The 19,319-nt window shown below is 39.4% G+C and overlaps 1 long non-coding RNA gene across 1 annotated transcript; it reads left to right on the forward strand.

The window, feature by feature from the left end:
- Positions 1 to 9,425: 9,425 nt before the first annotated feature.
- On the forward strand, positions 9,426 to 11,866 carry LOC148814616 (uncharacterized). Its single transcript, XR_016086097.1, has 3 exons — positions 9,426 to 9,514; positions 10,581 to 10,696; positions 11,597 to 11,866. It is a non-coding gene; the product is annotated as an uncharacterized LOC148814616 (long non-coding RNA).
- The last annotated feature ends 7,453 nt before the right edge of the window (positions 11,867 to 19,319 follow it).

The following is a 19,319-nucleotide window of genomic DNA, read 5'->3' on the forward strand; positions in this document are numbered from 1 at the left end:
AAGAGGTATACAGTATTTCCACCACAGTTCACTTCAGTGCTTCTGGGTTTGTTACCTGACTCTTTGCACACGGCTAGAGACAGAAATGACAGGATGCAAATTGGGTATAACTCAGACATACCAAAGCATATTCAAGTATATAGAGAAGAACAAAAGACATCTTGCATAGAGAATTCAAATCTCATCCAGCAGCATTCAATACACTGTCTGGACCTTGAAAAGTTTTAAACTCAGCAGCATGGCTTGGCACTATTCCAAGTGGTCAGAAGTCTCTATAGGGCAGAGGGCTGCAATAGTTATTCTAAATCTGAATCTTTGATGTCTGACCATCCTTCTACAAGAACTGAGTGTGCCAGTGTTACATACAGTTCTATTTATTCCCACTTCAGCCTGGTCCCGCCCAAAACATAAAAACAAATTGGACCCCCATTTAATTCATTTCTGTTCGCTGAGATACCAATTTAACATCAAATTAAAACTCTTCAAACTATTTTTTTGGACAAGGGTGAACTGAGCATCTCTTTATATATGCAGAGCATGTGAAATTCATATCCTAATGCAAGCATGTATTAACCAATGACCTATCTACTGCAAGAGCTAAAGGGTTTAAAAATACATACAGCTTTTTAAAACTTTTGATGTTAAAGTTTGGGCTGATCCATCCGACTTTTAATCTGAGATTTTAAATCTCATCAATTCGTCTCAGTTTAGACAAACATACCAGCTACAAGCTTAAAGGAATTCATGAGGTTTTGTTACAGGAATTTACAATCAATTATTAATGTTGTGGGGGAAGATTTAGTTTAGAGAAAATCTTAAAAATTTCTCAAATGATTAGATCAGAGTCTGTGTGTATATTCTACACATCCATTCATGCCTTATCAGGGGCTAAAGTATTTCCTGAAGCACTGGCTACAGGACTATACAACAAAAGCATTGGCAAAAACTCACACAGATATAGGGAGACCATACAAACTCAATACAGAGGGTGCTCCGGTCGGGACTTAAACATGAGACCCTACAGCTGTCCTAACTTATTAAATCCTTAATGCATTCAAAGATGTGGGATAGTGGAAATGACATACAAAATGAAAAAAATCAAAGAAAGAACACAGTGTGTGAATAAACTGTGAATACATTTTCCTGTGTTACCTATTTTTCTATACCCTTTGCAGTTTTGAATCGCAATTTCGCCTAATTGCTGCATCCCACAGAAACATGCTCACATGTGAGGAAGCAAGAAGTGCCAAACCTCAAAATTAGGCAAGAACTACAGCAATTCCGGATAGACCTTGCCTAATGAGTAAATTAGACATCTATTTATCACAATTGATTGTGAGTTTTCCACTTGGCCACAGTCCGATTTGGCAGACAGGTTTTTTGCTGGATAAATACATACAGACTCCTTTTCAGCACTTAGAGATTTCAACACATAGGATTAAAACCTAATGTCCCAGAGACATATAGTAAATGCAATGTATTATGTAATAGTGTCTGCTTCTGCTACGTTTCAGTAATTAGCACCTAAATATGTAGGAACATTAAAGGTTTGCAAGCAAGATTATTTGGTTTTTAATTGCTAATTGATCTTGGGATCACAGCCATTAAATTTAACAAAATTAGTGATGGCACTGGCTTTTACAACTTAACTGAGTAGCCAGGCCACCACAATCATTTGTGTCAAGAACTGCTTCTGTCATCAGTTTTTAATACTCTTCCCCATACTTTTTCCATTTGCAACTCTCCTGTTAGTGTTTCCCTGTTGATTCTGAAGAAGACTAATGGTTCGACTTTGTCAGGATTTGGAATACTTGAATCAGGTCCTCTTGTTGCCTTCTCTGGTCGAGAATTAACAGATTCAGTTCTTTTAATCTGTCAGGGTAAAACATTCCTTTGAGCCCAAGAATATTTCTGGTTGCTCTTCTCTAAACTGATTCCAGGGCTGCAGTATTTTTTTGTAACACGATGACCACAATTGTACACAATATTCTAAATAAGGGGTTACTAGTGCATTGTAAAATTTTAAAATAATATCCCCTGATGTAAATTCTATAGTTTATCCCATCATTCTGCTCTTTTTTGCTTCCCTACATTGTGTACGAGATGTCAATGATGTGTTGACATAAATACAACATATGATATACAGACCCACACCCTTCCAATCTGGAGTGCAGGGCTCTATTTTCTACTCCATTTGGCCTTTACTTTTATGCATCATTAGCAGATTAAAAATAAAATATTCATAAGAAGGTTCTAAATCAGTGATGCTCATGTATCCTTTAACAAACAGACAGAATTAGGTGCAGTATTCAAATATTGACACAGAACTTTATTTTACTTTAACCCAGCAATGAAGGTTTCACAGAAATATTCAGTTTGAGAGAAAAAAAAGATTTAGTAACATCTGCAGATAGGATTCATATTGAAACTATAACACTGTGTACTTTCCAACGTTTTGAACAAAGTGCATATAAAAATTGTTGGAACTACTGGATCTTGGGAATTGAATCTTGGAGCGGATACAATTTTGCAGGGACTTGATTCAGGTATATATTTATAAATGTTCAAATGTATCAGCAGTGAAAATGGAAATATCTGCAAAATCACCTAGGGTACAAGATCCAAGAGACATATAAGTTATGTAAATTAGTATCATAAGCACTCTGGACAGAAAGCAGGGGACAGAACAAAATACAGAAGAGTTCAGAGGAATGGAACAAATTCCCAAGACACATTAAGCTGACTCTGTGGGGTTCTTTAAGCAATGGCATGGAGAGATTCTAAGATTATTAAGATAAGAGCAACCAAATGAGCGAGAGAGTCTCTTCTCAGTTGTAAACTTTCAAATGTTCTTATAAACACTGCATAAAGTTAAGCAAAGATTTTATACACATAAATGGGACCACTCTGGCTTCCTCCCCCAGTGCAATGACATGGTGGCTAGGTCAATGGGTGTTTCTAATTTGCTTGCTTGCGTGTGTGTGTGCTGTGCCACAGAAAGGCGACCTCTCCAGGAATCCCACTCTGCAATCTGCCTCCAGGTTGCCACGAGCAGTAGCTTTCTGATGACAGGTGAGGAGATGGAAGGGACAATGGGAACCATGTTCGATGCCAGTAAGCACCCAAGATCTCCACAACAGCTCAAAGAAACCTCATGTCCATGCAGCTCACATGAGTTGCCGTCTCATCTGTATAGAATTGTGCTCAAGCGGGCAAAGTAATGTGTACTGCATTTTTATAAGACCTGCCAAAGCATGCCATTCAGAGCTTGTTGCCACCAGAGGGCTGGTCTTGGCAACATAGGCATGTACTACACACCGTCTGGTCATTGCTGGTGATTTGTGTTACTTTCATCGCCCACAGGAATATTCCCCATTGTTTCAAATTGTCAAAGATTTAACATTACAGTACATTTAGTAAAGGCTAAAGAGAAAGATCCAAGCAGGAAGTGGTGAAATTCTGTTTTTCTCCAGGAGTTTTATAGGCTTGTTGCTGAAAGTCATTAAGGTCTTAAATGTAATCATATTGCTGAAATCAAAAACAAAAAGAAGTGACATCAGACCAAAACCCTTCTCATCTATGGAAACAGCCAAGTTGGAAACAGGCATTAACCCCATAAAGGTGTGGTACATCCATATAAATGAAAAAAAAACTGTTTTAGCAAGTTAATCATGCCCTTTAAAACGTAAGAGATGACACAAATTAGGCTAGTGGGTCCCCTGTTTATTAGTGAGATTGAACTAACATTTAAATTTGTGAAGGTTTGTAAAAGAGAGGGATCAGGCTAGCTTGAATTGAGTCTTGTAACTCAGCCATGTTAATGTCAGATCTTCAGAGGACTGACGTGCTGTTATAAACTTGGTTCTTTCAAACAATATAATTATCAATGCATTATCTATGAATTTCTAACTTGTTTTTGTACAGCCAGATGTTTTGTGCCAGAGTTCACATATGCTCTACTGCGGATTTAGACTGCCCTCTGGTGGTCAAAGTGTGTAACCGTGAGGACACACCAACCCAGTGGAGTTCTTCCAGGTCAGTGGTTCCTAGAACTGTTTCTATCGGACCATTCTGTCTTCCGGTTTATGTGCAAAATCCCTAGGGGAATCTAGGCCTTCAATTGATCTCTTTCTTTTCTCCAATGCATCATATCCCTCACCCATTGAACAAATGTGGGTGGGGCAGCTTGCTTCCAATTAAAGAGGATAATGTACCTTACTAGGAGAGGTGTAAAAACCAAGATGTCAGATTGTATTTTAATTGGGGAGATTATCAGATGGCACATCTCGAACAGCAATTAAAGCAGAGGGTTCAGGTTTGAGAGAAAGTATACAGAAATAGAAGACCAGAAATGAACCAGATTAGGACAAGAACAAAACATATACACGAAAGCGGCAACTGTCACTTGTCGGGTCCGAATTAGGGGAAAGTGTAGCAAGTTTATACAAATGGTTTTGATAGTTTGGCAAAGCCGCCGAACTCATATAAACTAATTGCACTCGGATAAAGTGAGCAGCAGAGGGCAGTAAAACGAACATACAACGCAATACATTTGGCGATTGTTGTTTTAATGTTAAAGGTGGTACTCCTTAACTCTACTCGTGATATAAAGCTCAAACAATTCTTTGGGAAGTTTATTGTCCTCTGGTTTTTGTTCCTCTGGGTTCTCTGTTACTTAGCTGTTTTTTTGTGTGTGTGCGTGCAACATTTTTCATTGCTTGCAAATAAAATTGGACGACATTTCCCCGTTTTCAGTGCTCTAAAACCAGGTTTAGAAGGCTGAGCCGCAAGAAGGCTCAGAATGTTCTGTTGTTGCAAAAGGAAAAAAAAGCGAAATGCTGTATTTCATTATATAGAGTAAAAATAGAGATGTACTTTAATACCTTCAGAGAACAAACTTTCTCAAGAAAACCAGAAAAAATATTCGTTTAAAATCGGAAAGTAATTCTTCAAAATCGTTTCTCTGAGAGCATCACCAGTGAATCACCAGCATCGCCACCAGGGGGAGATACGCTCAAATGCTCGAATAGAAATATGTGGCGTTCGACTGCCAATTTTTTTTCCTGGCTCTTTATTCTGTCATTTAATTCCGAAATGTATTAAAAGTATTAAAAAAAAACACAACACACAACACTTTCACTTTCAAGTTTTTCAGTTAGATTGAGTTGAGGTTATTTCCTAGGTGGCTTAGTCCATTCCTCAACATTATCTTGCCTGGTTATTTAGAAACACATTGGGAAAACCCCTGTTTAAACATATATCTGTACTCCATCTTATAATTTACTGTTGAAAAACTAAATAGTACTCAGTGGCCGTTCTAATGCAGAAGTATTAAAGTAAAATACATAGTGAAGAAAGGAAAAAGCCACAGAGTGTAATGTGTTGTAAATATGTTTTGTAAGTTGTCGACAGTTGGTTTGCTTTCTTTTTTGTAGGCTTGTCCTTAGACAAGGAAACCTATTTCACCTGTGGACTACTTTCTTTTGTTTTATGTCTACAGTGATCATTGACATCCATCTATTTTCTGCTTTATCCTCACCAGTTCAAGATCGCAGGGGAGCCAGCGCGTATCCTGAAAAGCAATGGGCACATAGTTGGCCACTTTACCTGCTGGTATGTCTGTGGGAGGAAACCAGAGCACCTGGAGAAAACCCCTGTGAACAGGGCAAGATCATCCACACAGGATAGCGTCCCAGAATTGAACCCAGGGCCACAGTGCTAATCACTGCACCACAGTGCCACCCATCATTAGACAAGATATTCATATTTCACCACACAATTCATTCCCCTTTTTCAAAATGTTCATTTCATCCTCCTCTGCGTTCAAACCCATGTTTCAGATTACAATGAATGAACCTTCTTTCCACAACCGTCTTTAAATCCTCAGATGTGCGCAGGTTAGCACTGAATCCCTGCTCTTTCAGATCCAATTCCACGGAGGCACATCAGCGACATTGATGGCCAAACCAGTCCTCCACCATGACGAAAAGGAAATTAAATAGTTAGAACGACCACTAAAGTCAGAACTTCATGCAGAAACATGCATAACACACTTCAAAATCAGTGTGAAAGTCTGGATAGCTCCCAAATTAATTTCCATTCTTTATGTACTGTATGCACACTTTAGTTACAGCTTGTCCTTTCCCATTGATCAGCACCAAAGGTTTGTTTGTAGTCTTTGTTTCTAAGGATCTGGGATGACAGCTCTTGAAGATATACTTTCCCTTCTTGAACCTCATTGACAGGACCTGATTCTCCCATGTTTCTATGTAAGGAAGCCTTAAATGCTCAGCATTAATGAATGATGTACAGGAAAAGCAACTTTTCATGCTCCTTTTATCATTCATTATGGGGAAAGTGTCATCTCACAATGCAGAAAGGTCTTCGTCATTCCTTTGTAAAATTTAGTTTTATTTGTTCAATACCTGTACTGCATTGCTGGTGTGTCAAAGTGTATGCTTGAACGAGTAAAATAGCCTCAATCCTTCCAACAAAAAGTCCTGTAAGAATATGTATATACATATTGATTTTCAAGGCTCATAAAGGCATTTTTTAGAATCTCTTTTGAAGATTCGTTCTGCTTTTCAAATACAGGAGGTCTTGTTAGAACATGGTTCCTAGGCCGTGAAACCTAAATGCATGAAACTGATATTATAATAGTCCAAATTAAATCAATTTCGCTTGGCTTCTGCACTGGGGATCCTGTTTCTCCATTAAAAACACAGACTAGGCTCAGCAGAGGTCTCATGCTGCTGTTCTGGGGGCCTATTTAACATTTGTGCTTAACGCAGTGTCTGAAATTTATTGCACACGCACACATATGGCAGGCTGCGGTTATGGGTTTCAAATAGGGGGGAAGCTGTTTGGGACAGTTTGGCTTGCTGGTGGTGTTGGGGGAGGGGGTTCAGATTTACAAGACTCTGCTGGGACCAGAATCTAGCTCCACAATGCAACTCCAGTTACACAGCCTTGGGCGATTGGCAGTGATCATCTTGGAATGGGCTGGGGGTGACAAAAAAGATTTCCTATTGTCATGCAGCCTCCTTCAGTAGAAGAAATTTCAGCCAGTGTTGAAAGCCAAGCTTCGGGTGAGCCACTCCAATAGAACATCCTTTCACCTTTCTTATTAACAGGCATGAGGCAATACTGAGTCCCCTGCCATTCAGATCTGTGCCTACTGCACTTGGAATGAGCATCTCTTAACATCTGTTCATAACAAACCTCTCCCAAGAAAAATGGTGATGGATTGAACGGGGCAATCAGGTCATGTTCAAGTGCTTGCTATAGAGTTAAGCAGTACAGGTTGTAGTAAAATCCTTATTGGTTGCATTTCTGCTACAAAAAAGTATTCTTCTCACAATGCATTTTTCTGCTCCTAGTTGCTTCTGTGCCCTGTCAGTTTACAAACCTAATTCTTTTCCTCTTGTATCTGAAAGGTAATTCACTGATTTATTAAGGTGCAGTATGCTAAAATATATTTATGTTATGACCATGCACCACACCTGACCACATTAATTGCACCCGTTACCTCATTATCCAATCACATCCCTTTTTTCACTATTTAAGCTCCTTGTCCCCACACTTCCTTGCTTGGTATTTTGAGTCACAGGCTAGTCAGTTCGCTGCTTGCTTTCTCTCGCTCTCACCGCAAGCTTTTCCTGAATGATCTCACGGATTTTGACCTCTCCTCTTGACCCTGGGATTTTGCTCTTTTGGACTACGCCTCACGGACTTGTTTGCCATCTCGGACACTCGCTACACATAGGGTTCAGCTCATTTATCGACCCTCCGGCATAACAATTTATTTGTCAGCATCACTAATAATAATACTGCTTCATCCTATGAAGGGATGGTTAAACTGTACTGAAACACTCCCCCAATAATTGTCTCCAATCATCATATCTTGGTTAATTAATAATATTGTGTCTAAATTATATGTCCTATACTGTGTAATTTAATTTTCAAGTGGATCCTGTTTGCTATTTGCCATTTATACACAGGATCAGATAAAATGGTCACATAAAAAGCAATGAGTAAAAAATAAATAAATAATAGGAAATCCAAGAGTGAGTGCAAGTCTCCCTCTTTTGGTGTTTCTAGTGATTGCAGGTTAACACCCACTGAATGTAAGAAGATGATTATTCCTGTGGATTGCAGGAGCCAAAATAAAAATAAAATGCTCATGGTTACAACACAGATTGTATGCACAGTATTGGGTGTGTCATCCTGGAGCCTATCCTGGAGGATAGCTCAGACTACAACCTGGGTGAGATCTCATTCCAAAACAGAGCACATGCTCTCAAGCACAGCAGGAGCACCAAGGAGAGACCAGTTCACCTGAGAGGTGGGAGGAACCGGGAAGCTACCGTCCGTGTGATTATGACTGCATGCCTCAAAGTCGGAATCCCCCCTAAAAAGTCAAACCCAAGAGAAACCCCAAGTCTGGAATCAAGCCCACGACTCACCTCCCCGCCACAGTGCCTGCCATCTCCAACACTGGGGAGGTGAAGACTGGTTCTATGTGTCACAAGCTTGTAGGAAACACTGTGTTTGCGTGGGTGGCATACTGGAATATAAGTGCAGCCTTGGGAGTTGAGGGGTAGATGCTAGCCTGTAAGTGCAAAAAGAAGGCTGATGGGCACCTATGTTCTGTGACCTGCATGTCTCTGACGAGTTGGCTGGGCCATTCAGAAATATTATAAAGGGTCTCATGAAGTCCTAAATTTGGTACACAAAGTGACAGGTGAGGATTTGCTTCTGAATTCAGAAATTAGGCTTCGTAATGTATCCATCAGTACAACAGGTTATGTAGTCCCAGGTTCCCCAAAAAAGCCTACTGTGGGGATACACAGAGACCCCATTCACTGGTGAAATTCTGTGGTGAAAGTCAGTAAAGTTTTGCAGGTTAACCCTGCAGAACCAACACTGGCCCTCTGCCTCAGTCCACAAGACAGATCCTGCCCTCTGCCCAATTAGCCTTTCACACAGTTACGGAAGAGCCTGGCATAACAGAAATTTCGAAATGGAGCACAGCGCTATTAAACTGCTTCCGAGAATTCTCTGCCTTTTTTTAGGGATTTTTAGACGGGAGGGGGTAATGGATTTAGCAGGACAGGTATACAAAGCTCTTGTGGCCGCCAACCGGAGCTGGACAGAGTTTATTGTTGACATCTGGGATTTTTTTTTCTTATTGAGGAGTGACTCATTTTGGGAGCAGGCAGCATTCCAGCTCCTCCCCAGCTCCTCCATCGCCGTTCCTGCTTTTCCCTTCCAACCCTTTGTCTCATTGTGTTTTTTTTTTAGCGTTTTGTTTTGATTTCTCCCAAAATCCATCCTTTTTAAAAAAAATTCCAGATTTTGCTGAATAAAATCAGGGCAGGGGGGAATTAGGACACGTTGCTGTTCAGCTGTGTTGAGACTGTGCTGAGACACTGCTTCACGCCAGACCATTCAGCAGCGCGAGCGTGGGCTGTGATGAAGACAGGAAATTTAAAAGGCTTTCTATTAAATGAGGGTGGGTGAAATTTTTATTATTGCTGTTATTATTATTATTATTACTCTAATATGGTGATCTGGGAAATAGAAGAAACCAAATTCCCTGTTCCTCAAATCCTTTCTTTTTTCAACACCACGATGGAAATTTTAGTTTAAATGAGACGGATTCAGTCTGTGAGGAGCCCCCTTTCATTCTGAATTCAATGAAAGGCGCAAGCCATTTCTCACAAATAAGCCTAGCTGGGACACTGTTGTGGCAACTGGCATGCACCCAAGATTGATGTGAACGAAACACAAATGATTTTTTGCCAAAGAAAGTTAGGTCTAAGTATGTCTTACAATCCAGCCAAGAAAGAAATGGGATTTCACAAGTTCTTTTAATCCCTGATACCTGTACAGCACAAGCTGTCCTTATATCGCTACAGAAGAAGAGTATCTGACAGCAGTGTTACCACCTTATAACCTTATCTGGTTAGATCTCAGAAGCAAAGTAAAGCTTGTCATGGTCATTAATTGAGATAGAAGACCTCCACAGAAATAGATTGCTTCTGCAAGTGGTGTTGGTCGATCAGTAGGTGGCGCTCTTCTCTTCGGACCAAAATTTCTAAATCAATGCCTAGTTTGGTGGCTGGAAAAACCATGCTGTAGGCGGTGCTGTCCTTCAGATGGGTTAAGTCAAGGTCCTGACTACTTGCTCATTAAAGATCCCATAGCAATGTTCGTAAGAGTAAGGATGTTAGCCTTGTGGGATTCCACAGCCTGGCCTCCCTCAAAATATTTCATTGGTAAAGCAATTCCTCACTTCACTACCTGATTTGCCATGTAGTGGGGCTGCTTGTGGTAACTGCTGATCATCAGGATGAATGATGTATTTCCTCATGCTTTGGGATCCTTCTGAATAAAAAACACTCTACCAGATGTGAGGAACTACAATTAATTATTATTGTGGTCATTGCATACCAAGTAATTCTAGATTCAAATGAAGAAAAGATGACAAATGAACACCGCAGGAGTAAAAACACAGGTAGATATCTTTAGTCCCCAAGTATGCACATTAATACTTAATTTCTTTTCATTAAATACAGGATGGAGCACATTCAGCTCTTCAGAACTCCAAGTTTCATCACATTCAAGAGAGGAGGGAATTAAACCACACTGGCAGAAGTCCATGGCTAAGAAAACACGAAGCACAGATAGATTTGTAAGAAATACATTAATAAATCATCGGTATTTAAGTACAGTATGTGAGACACCACACAACAGAGAGGCCATTTTGGCTAACCAGGAGCCTGCTAATGTGAAAACTTCAGCAAACTGATAGAAAGACCCATGAACTACAGGAGCAGAGTAACTGTGCTTTGTAACGGTCTAACTCTAAAAGACGACTCCACCTGTTTGTGAATTATTCATCAGACATTTTCCACCACTTCATCAGAAGAGATTAATATGCCCATGATGGCCTGACTAGTAGAATGAAAGAACTTCAGCAAATCTTGTTCACTGAAAATATGTCTTCAAATTTCCATGAGGTGTTATTCATTGAGAAAAAAAAACTCAAAACAGCAAGTGTATCCATGAAAACCTGCACTTTGAGAGCAGTCCATCGACCTGTTCCAATTCAAAAGCTTGGCCATTTGTTTGGTTTCAGTAGTTAGAGTTTAAATGAAGTGTGTCTAATTAAGCGTTACTTCCTTTTGGGCTAGTATGTGAATCTGTCAGGAATTCAGTGGGACACCGAAGGAACTGAAGTTTGAACTCCTCTAATTGATTCTCTTCCGTGAAAACAAGGACGTTAATCAATACGTCCTCATTCTTAAGGTCTAACCATAATACAGGTGTATGATCTTCATTGGCATCCTGAAGTTTCAAACGTTGCGTTACAACTAAGAAGTAACCTGTCTGTTGGGAAACATTATTTTTTGCTTCCTTTACCCTTGAAATTTGAGTTTAATATATGAGTTGACAAAAAAGGGACAAAAAAACTGTCCCTCATCCAAAAAAAGATATATTGCACAAAATACAAATGATAAAGCAGTGTTTGCATGTCACAACTAATGTCCAAGTTTCTTTCCAGACTCCCAGTGTTTATTTCTTGTTGCAGGATGTGTTTGCTGGTGTGTTCCCAGCCTGGGGAAATATTTTCTGGAGTGGCTGTTGCCTGGATGGGCTGATCCTGAGAAAAGCTCAGGGGAAGGCTCTCCAGACGAGCTCTCTTCAAAAGATCGCCCCTACTCCAGCGCACCGCAGGAAGCCCTGCCTCTTGTTGTTGTGCTTGCCGGAGGAACCCGACAGGAAAGCATTCCATTAATATAGCCCCTGACGGAATGGCAGTTCCCCGGAGAGAGGAATAGGGTTTCCCAAGAACAGTAAATACAGCCAAAGCCAAATACCATTGCAAATGGGGGTGGGGAGGGAGGGCGTTAATCACAGCAATTTTGTGACAATGGAGCCACAATCCAGATTGGAACATGCATTGACTTTCAATCACCCATAGTTGAGTGTCCTCCATCACACTATCGCTGGAACCCCAAAAAGTGCTGACTTCAAAAATGTTTGTTAGCAATGGTTTTCTTTTTTTGTTTTCTGATGATCCTAACACATTGCAGCTCTTCTAAGAGAGCATTTTCAAAGGCTTGTTCTAAACTACTTAGTCTCACATTACCTCTTGGGGTAAAACATGAGTCTGTTATAAGTTCAGTGGGATTCAGAACGGACTGATATTTAAATTCCTATGGCTGATTATTAGTATGAAGCCTACCAGTATGATGGCCATTACACTCAAACACATCAACCAACATTTGAATGCTGTATGTATGTGTTTTGCTTAACAATGTTGCATCCTGTTGTCATTGTCATTATAATCATGATAATTACATGAGTAAATCATGCTTCATGCATGATACTGTTTTTTAAGGTGCCGCACTACAGAATCTGAATTCTACAATGTGTTATAGAAGTCAGTATTTTGTTTGATATACTGTTTGTGTCCAAGGGCAATGTTTTTTGTAAGCTACATGTTGTAGCTACCAGTTTTATTACTTCTGAAGGAAACAGATATGACTGGCTGTGTTATCAGACAGATTGGTATAGGATTATTATACCAGCTACACTCTGGAATTTCACCAAAAAAAAAACTTTGTTTTGAAGAACTGACCCAAACCAAATTTTAGATATAAAAGTTCTAAAACTGCCAACCTTCATAGAAGTGCTCCAAACAGCTGAACAGCAGAAACCAGTTAGAATTTTAAAAAAAGTATTATTGGAAGAAGTTTTTAAGCTGTTTCATATAGTTTGTATTTCTATTCTCTCTGCGATAACGAGCAGTTTCCTTCCTGTGGGGCCTGTAGTTGCTCCTACTTTCTGTTACATGGTCAGGTCATCACACCTATTTTCCACATACTGTGGCTCCCCTTTACAGCAATGCATTTGTCCTGACTCTCATTGCTACTTTTTGTATCCTCTTTGCAAACAAAGATTTCCTTATGTTGAAGCGATACCTCTAAGGATTCCTCTACATCTTCATTGCCTTTGATTTTCAAAGGTCATCATTACAGCTTTCTTCACCAAATGATTAGATCTGAGCTTTCTCGTCACCAACAAATTCATAGGCCTTCATTACACATGTTGTCATCTACTCCCTGAAGTGCCCTCCTATTTCACTGTGCAAGCTAAAATTATTCTCCATCCCCGAAATCTGTTGGACATATTGGTTAATATCCTTGGTATGTTTTCTTCATTGTATTTGGTGAGCATTCATGGGACCCTTCATATGTTGTTTGTGGATTCTTCAGTTTGCCAGACATACTGAAATGTATTCGCTGCCCCCTGTTATTTGTTGTAGAATTTCAAATATACAGGTAGCAAACCCACTTTGCACAATACAAAACTGAGCCCAGCAGACTAATAATTCATTAAAGTGTCTTTACTTACTTAAACTCTCAGATCTACCCATCCACTTCATTATCACTTCATCCAATTCAGGCTAGCTGGAGCCTATCCTGGCAAGCATAGGGAGGGGTACACCATAGACAGCTCATCATATGGGCCCAACACTTACACACTCAAGCCAGAGCCAATTTTCCCAGAAGCCATGCACCAGCATGTCTTTGGACTGCGGGAGGAAACACACACACATATGTGGAGAACATACAAACTCCATGCAGATAGCCCCCTAGGTCTAGAGTCTAGGGCCCCAGCGCAGTGAGGCAGTAATGTCAACCACCGCACCACTGTGCCATCCAAAACTCTCGTCTCTGATATTAAAATTGGCGAAAACTGTTCAAAGTGGGTTTTCCCCCAACTTGACCACTTGAGGGCGACAGTAATTTGATTTTTCTCCCTGAGGCTTTCTTTATTTCTACTTTTTTAGCCGTAAAAAGAAATGGGCAGTTTCAGCAAGACCACAGCAGTACTAGAGCTGCTTCTCTCTGTTCACCACACGTTTCATGGCAGCAGTACACAGGAGGACAAATATATATTTTTAAAGAAAAAGAAGGCAAAGTCGCCTCTGATTACTTGCTACGTTAATCACAAGCTTTGTAAAATTTTACTCCAAAAGAAACAAGCCAAAATGTTAAGAGATGAGTCCTGAAGTTAAGTTAATGGTGAGGGCTACCACTGATGTGAAAGTGTAACCTATTTTCCCATTCAGATGTTCACATTACTATATTAAACTGTTGCAGTGGCAAAATAAATTTGAACAGGATTTTCTTTTTATTTTTCTTAATGCTTACACACAGAAACACTGTGGAGAAATGATACCGACTGTTTCAAATAACAATTAGACATTGTCTAAAATTCTAATACTAACAGTACTAGGCTACATTTATAGAACACTTTTCTCAGACGTTTCTCCCTCAGTAAATGGCATATCAGTGTAAGGTATGGAGTTGAAATATATACATGACGAGATCAGAGGAAGGAAGGATTACTGTAGGTCAGTGTGCAATCTGGAGATGAACTAGTAGAGATTAATTTCATGTTGAAAATTGGAAAGAAGGCATAAACATATATTGCAGTGATGTATATATCTCTAATTGTATACAAATACTTGCTGTATATATACAGTATTATTTATATTGTACATAGACATTTTAATGTATAAATATAAAGCATACCACATTACAGAGGCCTGCAAATGAAGTCTAGGCTATCACAGTGGGATTGAAGTGAATCATTTGGCTCACAAGCCCTGAACTCACAGTGGACTGTCCCGGCGCTGTCCGTGGATCTGTGAGTGATGTTTCCATTGAGCCTGAGTGTCTTGAAGATGTATCAAGTAACCCTCCCCCCCACCCACCCACCAGCCCCTTGAGTGACAACAGCAGGTTGGAGCAGACAGTGGTGACCTCACAACACCCTCCCAGGCATCTCCTCACGCAAAGCCACTCGCTCTGCTCCCGCCTCAAACAGGGCAGCTCATCCGCACTGAAGACCACGAGCACATACAGAGAGAATCACAAACACAGAGCGAGAGGTTTAACTGTGAATTCTCCTCTTTGTGTTGCTGTTAGCTTGTTGTCGAAAGGTGAAGGGGGCGTAGAGACCACACTGGGCAGAGTGGGCTGAGGCTTCTCCTTTCTCTAACCCTGGTGAGCGAGGGTTACAGTCTGCACATGGAGGCAAGCCCACACAAACACACACGCACACACAAGGAGCAGCCAACTCCCACCGCAAGCCCCATGTCACCAGGCCACGATGTGGTCAAAGTAGAACACGAAATGCCAGTAAAACAATATACTTCATAGCTGAACTATTCCATGAGTAGATGGAATGGATTTCGAGCTCACCACAATACGGTCTCACTTTCTCTGATGCAGTGGAGCTGCACAACAAAAGTTAGCAGTGTGGTCTGTCGGAGAACACTAAGTGGGGCACACCTATGGAGTAACACCCTCAGTTTATCCAAGAGTGGAAGACACAGCTTCACACTCCCTTACTGACCCTCTGAATTACACAAGGTATTTCAGGGTAATGCTGCTGATAGCTAATAACACCATTTTTATAAATTAAGTGGTTAACTAATTTTTGTTGTATTAGGGTTTTGTACCTGAGTAAAAAATAAGTTGAGGCTTCAAATGCAGCAATATCATCAGTGCTGCAAGATACATGTCATTTGTTCACACACTGGAATGTTATAAGTGCAAAGGAAATAAGCTGGGCATCACTTAGTTCATCCCAAAGGACAAAACCCTCCAGCAGGTACTGGTATTATATAAAGGCTTTCTTTCACTGTGAGTCAGTTTTACATCAAGTAATTATGATATAAGATTGGCATGTATCATGCACAATTTTCCAACCCCATCTCATCATTATTAACAATTTGTGCAGTGAACAAGCTTCCTGAAAAGGTAAAATAACTTTCTCAAAGTGTCTTGGTTACTCTTATTTTTATGTGACTGATAACTTTAAAAAATGACTGAATGATACTTCCATTCTGAAATGAATAAGAAATAATTGAAAAAAACATGAATAACATTGTACTAGTTCTTAAATTGTTTTCAGAGAAAAAATAACATACAAAGTCAATACATTAACCTCAATTTCTTAAGCATACTGTATGTTTGGGGACAATCTGACAGAAAAAAAGGGTTAAGATTCCCTTAGCTGGAATAAGGGTTAGAACTTCCCTTAAACTTAGACATTCATTGACATTACAGCTGTGCATTTAATTGAGTGCTACCTTGGTCTTGTCTTGAAGGTGAATATTGATATGGTATTCTGTCAAACAATACCCAGAACCTAAAATAAGAATGTTCTTCCACATCTCTGAATTCAGCAACCAGCTTACTCTTGCAAAATCTCATCCCATTCTTATTTATCTCTTGGGATTTGGTTGAGTAGTTCTTTAGCCCAAAGATGATCCATGTTTCTTGTTTTCCATCTTTGTACAGTGTCTGTCTAATTCTGCCATTACTACCCGACAATTCCTAAAGCGCAACTCTACTACGCATGACATTTCACTTGGAAAGCAATTGGAAATACAGACCTTTTGCTATGTGGTTCATTCAAACAGCTTGGACACATCAGTTTAAAGCCTTTCTGTAGCTCTGAAATAGCAGCACCAAAGCCAAAACACTTTCCTTGCCAGAATGAAGTAAGCCTACCTAGACCAAACACATATATTAAAATTATATGCCAATGTTGGAACCCAATAAATGAACAGGGGAATACATTATATCAATCTGTCTGTCTCTGTCTGTATCTATTTATCCACGTGTTTGTCAATCATCACCTATTTCTACACAAATGAAAACATGAAAAAACGAAACAACGATAAAACCCACATCCATTACTTCAAACATAAAGTGTAAATTGTTTGATGAAAGCAATATCAAGGATTGTTAATGCCACAAAAACATCTTTAATGTCAATGATTTGTTCTAGTCGTATTTTTGGCACAGTGAGTTTTCTCAGTGTTATTAAATCAGCTTGCAGCTCTATATGCCTAATACAAAATCAGAAGATGCAAAGCAATAACTTTGTACAGTACTTTAGTAACAGCACCTTAATAATATACATATACATACATAACATATAGATACATAAGAGTTTGTGCAAATTATTTTGTTGGATATTCTATTTATCAGAGAGGGTAAAAATTATTGTTTTAAGTTGCTGTAGTATGATAGAAGTATCTGTCACTGGAGTTGCAGAATTGCTATATTTTCAATAATATTTCCATAATATTTTCAAGGTAGCCACTATCTGTCATGCTAGTTAGAAGAGGCCTGAAGTAAATCAGAAATTTGACTGCTGGATTTCAGTTTTTTATTGGCTAGAATCAACAAGGCCTAAATGAAAAAACTGCTGCCAAGTTTGAGTTTGATTGGTAGCTTGTTGTAGTTTTTATGTTATCCAGGTCATCACATCATTATTTGTACCAAACCTATCCACTCAGGTGCATTTGTAATATATATAAGAAGAAATGTGATCATGGGCAGACTTACAGTCAGGGCTGGAATATTTCACTGAAATGTGCTGCAGTTTCACCAGTGGTGACTCCTTCAGTATTACTTAATTATTCTTCAGCTCAGTTCACTGCTGTGACATCATTAAAATGAAAGTTGGAAGACTCTGACTGATTATTGGGTAAGCTGGTCTTTGGTAATTAATAATGCATTCTTAATTATTGCTAAGTGTTACTCAGTCTTTGTGTCTTTAACAATTCCATGTTACTTTATCCAATCCCTGATCCATGTAGTGTGCACAAATGCAAGTGTGTTGTTTAGAATAAATATGGTTAAGAATTTAAAAATGCCGTGGGATGGAGAAGAGTTATTGTTATTCACGGGTATTCTGTGTTCGGGAAAATAAAAATAAAAGTGTGTTCACAAAAGCACCAAATCACAGCAGGAAAGGAACAAACTAGAATCCTCTGAAGATTTGGTGAATTACCATTTAGAGAGAGGCATGAAGTTTAAAAACAGAAATAATCATTCAAAACTGTGAAACAAAAGATACCACACACTGAATTAAATATTGTTTTTTTTTTTAAATGAAGGTCTCTAATACTGAAGATCAAATGTCATTTTTAAAATCATGATATGCAAATGACACATATTTCAAACTATTCGGAATAATCAAACATGATAAAGCTTAGAGAGATAAGCTAACCAAACCATCACAGCAAAGCAAGTGTGTGGTACGAGCAGGGCAAAATCTCGGAGGAGCTGAGATCTGCAAATATACAGCAGTAACCTTTCGTAAGGGTGAAATGTTGTAGGAAAAGCGTGAGATTTCCCATCTGCATGTCCATCTGACTCCAACCTGAAGTCAGATCCCTTCACAACATCTGGGTTCAAAACCTACTGAGTTCTCACGCAGGATGACCTTGGAGTTTGTAACTTGTCCAAGGACCACAACAAAACGGAGCACGATTTTAGGTGCTCGCATCTGCATATAAGGCCAAAGCTTAAATGAGCGACAGATGTGAAATACCTTACAGCTGACTGTTACATAGCAGAGCTTCATCAGGGGAATCCAACAACAGACAGAGCTCAGAATTGTGCAGTTTGGTTCAAAACCATTCATCACTAATATTCAATTAATAATTGACTAGAGGTGAGCAGCAGGTGAAAAGGTGACAATAAAGATGTTATCAGATATTGTCCATAACTAGATATCACATACTTCAGATGAAGTAGGGTATACACTGATTTCAAAACCATGAAATGAAAACCTCTTTGAATGGAAATTACAGCCACCCCACATTGGAATAAGCAACTTAATGACAAGGGATGGACAGATACATGAAAAATTATCAGTTTTCTACAGTGTTTATGCATATATAAAAAACAAAGGATCCTTAAGAAAGGGCAGTTTACAAAATGTACACAGCTGCTTTAACGAACATGAAGCAGGTATCACTGAAACAAACTACACTATGATATTTGGCTTTTGTTTCACACAAACTATCCAGTCAGCTGTATATAAGAGCTTCCAAGATGACAGTCTTTACAATGAGGCAGAGACATTTTAACTAAAGTTAATGGGAAATTTCAATCAAGACTGGTCCTATTGCCGCATTCTCCAAATCTAAATCCCTGTGACATTTTGGCAACGGAACTCAAAGACTGAGTAAGCAAGAATTTGAAAATTGAAACATCCAGAGTTACAACCATCATCACAGCAGAGCTGCTGGCTGCAACAAAATGCAGAACATCAAAACAAGACTGGGAAGGGTTCCCAAAATGGAAGGTCAACATGTGTTTTTACAAGTATATTTTTAAGACTTGTGAAAAATAAAAGCTATTTCTCTCGCCAAGTCCATCAGTGTTGGACATCTTCCTTGATGGGTTTGTTGTACACAACAACTAGTGCAG

This window comes from Atractosteus spatula, chromosome 26 (assembly GCF_055471065.1).
Source record: "Atractosteus spatula isolate fAtrSpa1 chromosome 26, fAtrSpa1.hap1, whole genome shotgun sequence".
Classification (NCBI taxonomy): domain Eukaryota; kingdom Metazoa; phylum Chordata; class Actinopteri; order Semionotiformes; family Lepisosteidae; genus Atractosteus; species Atractosteus spatula.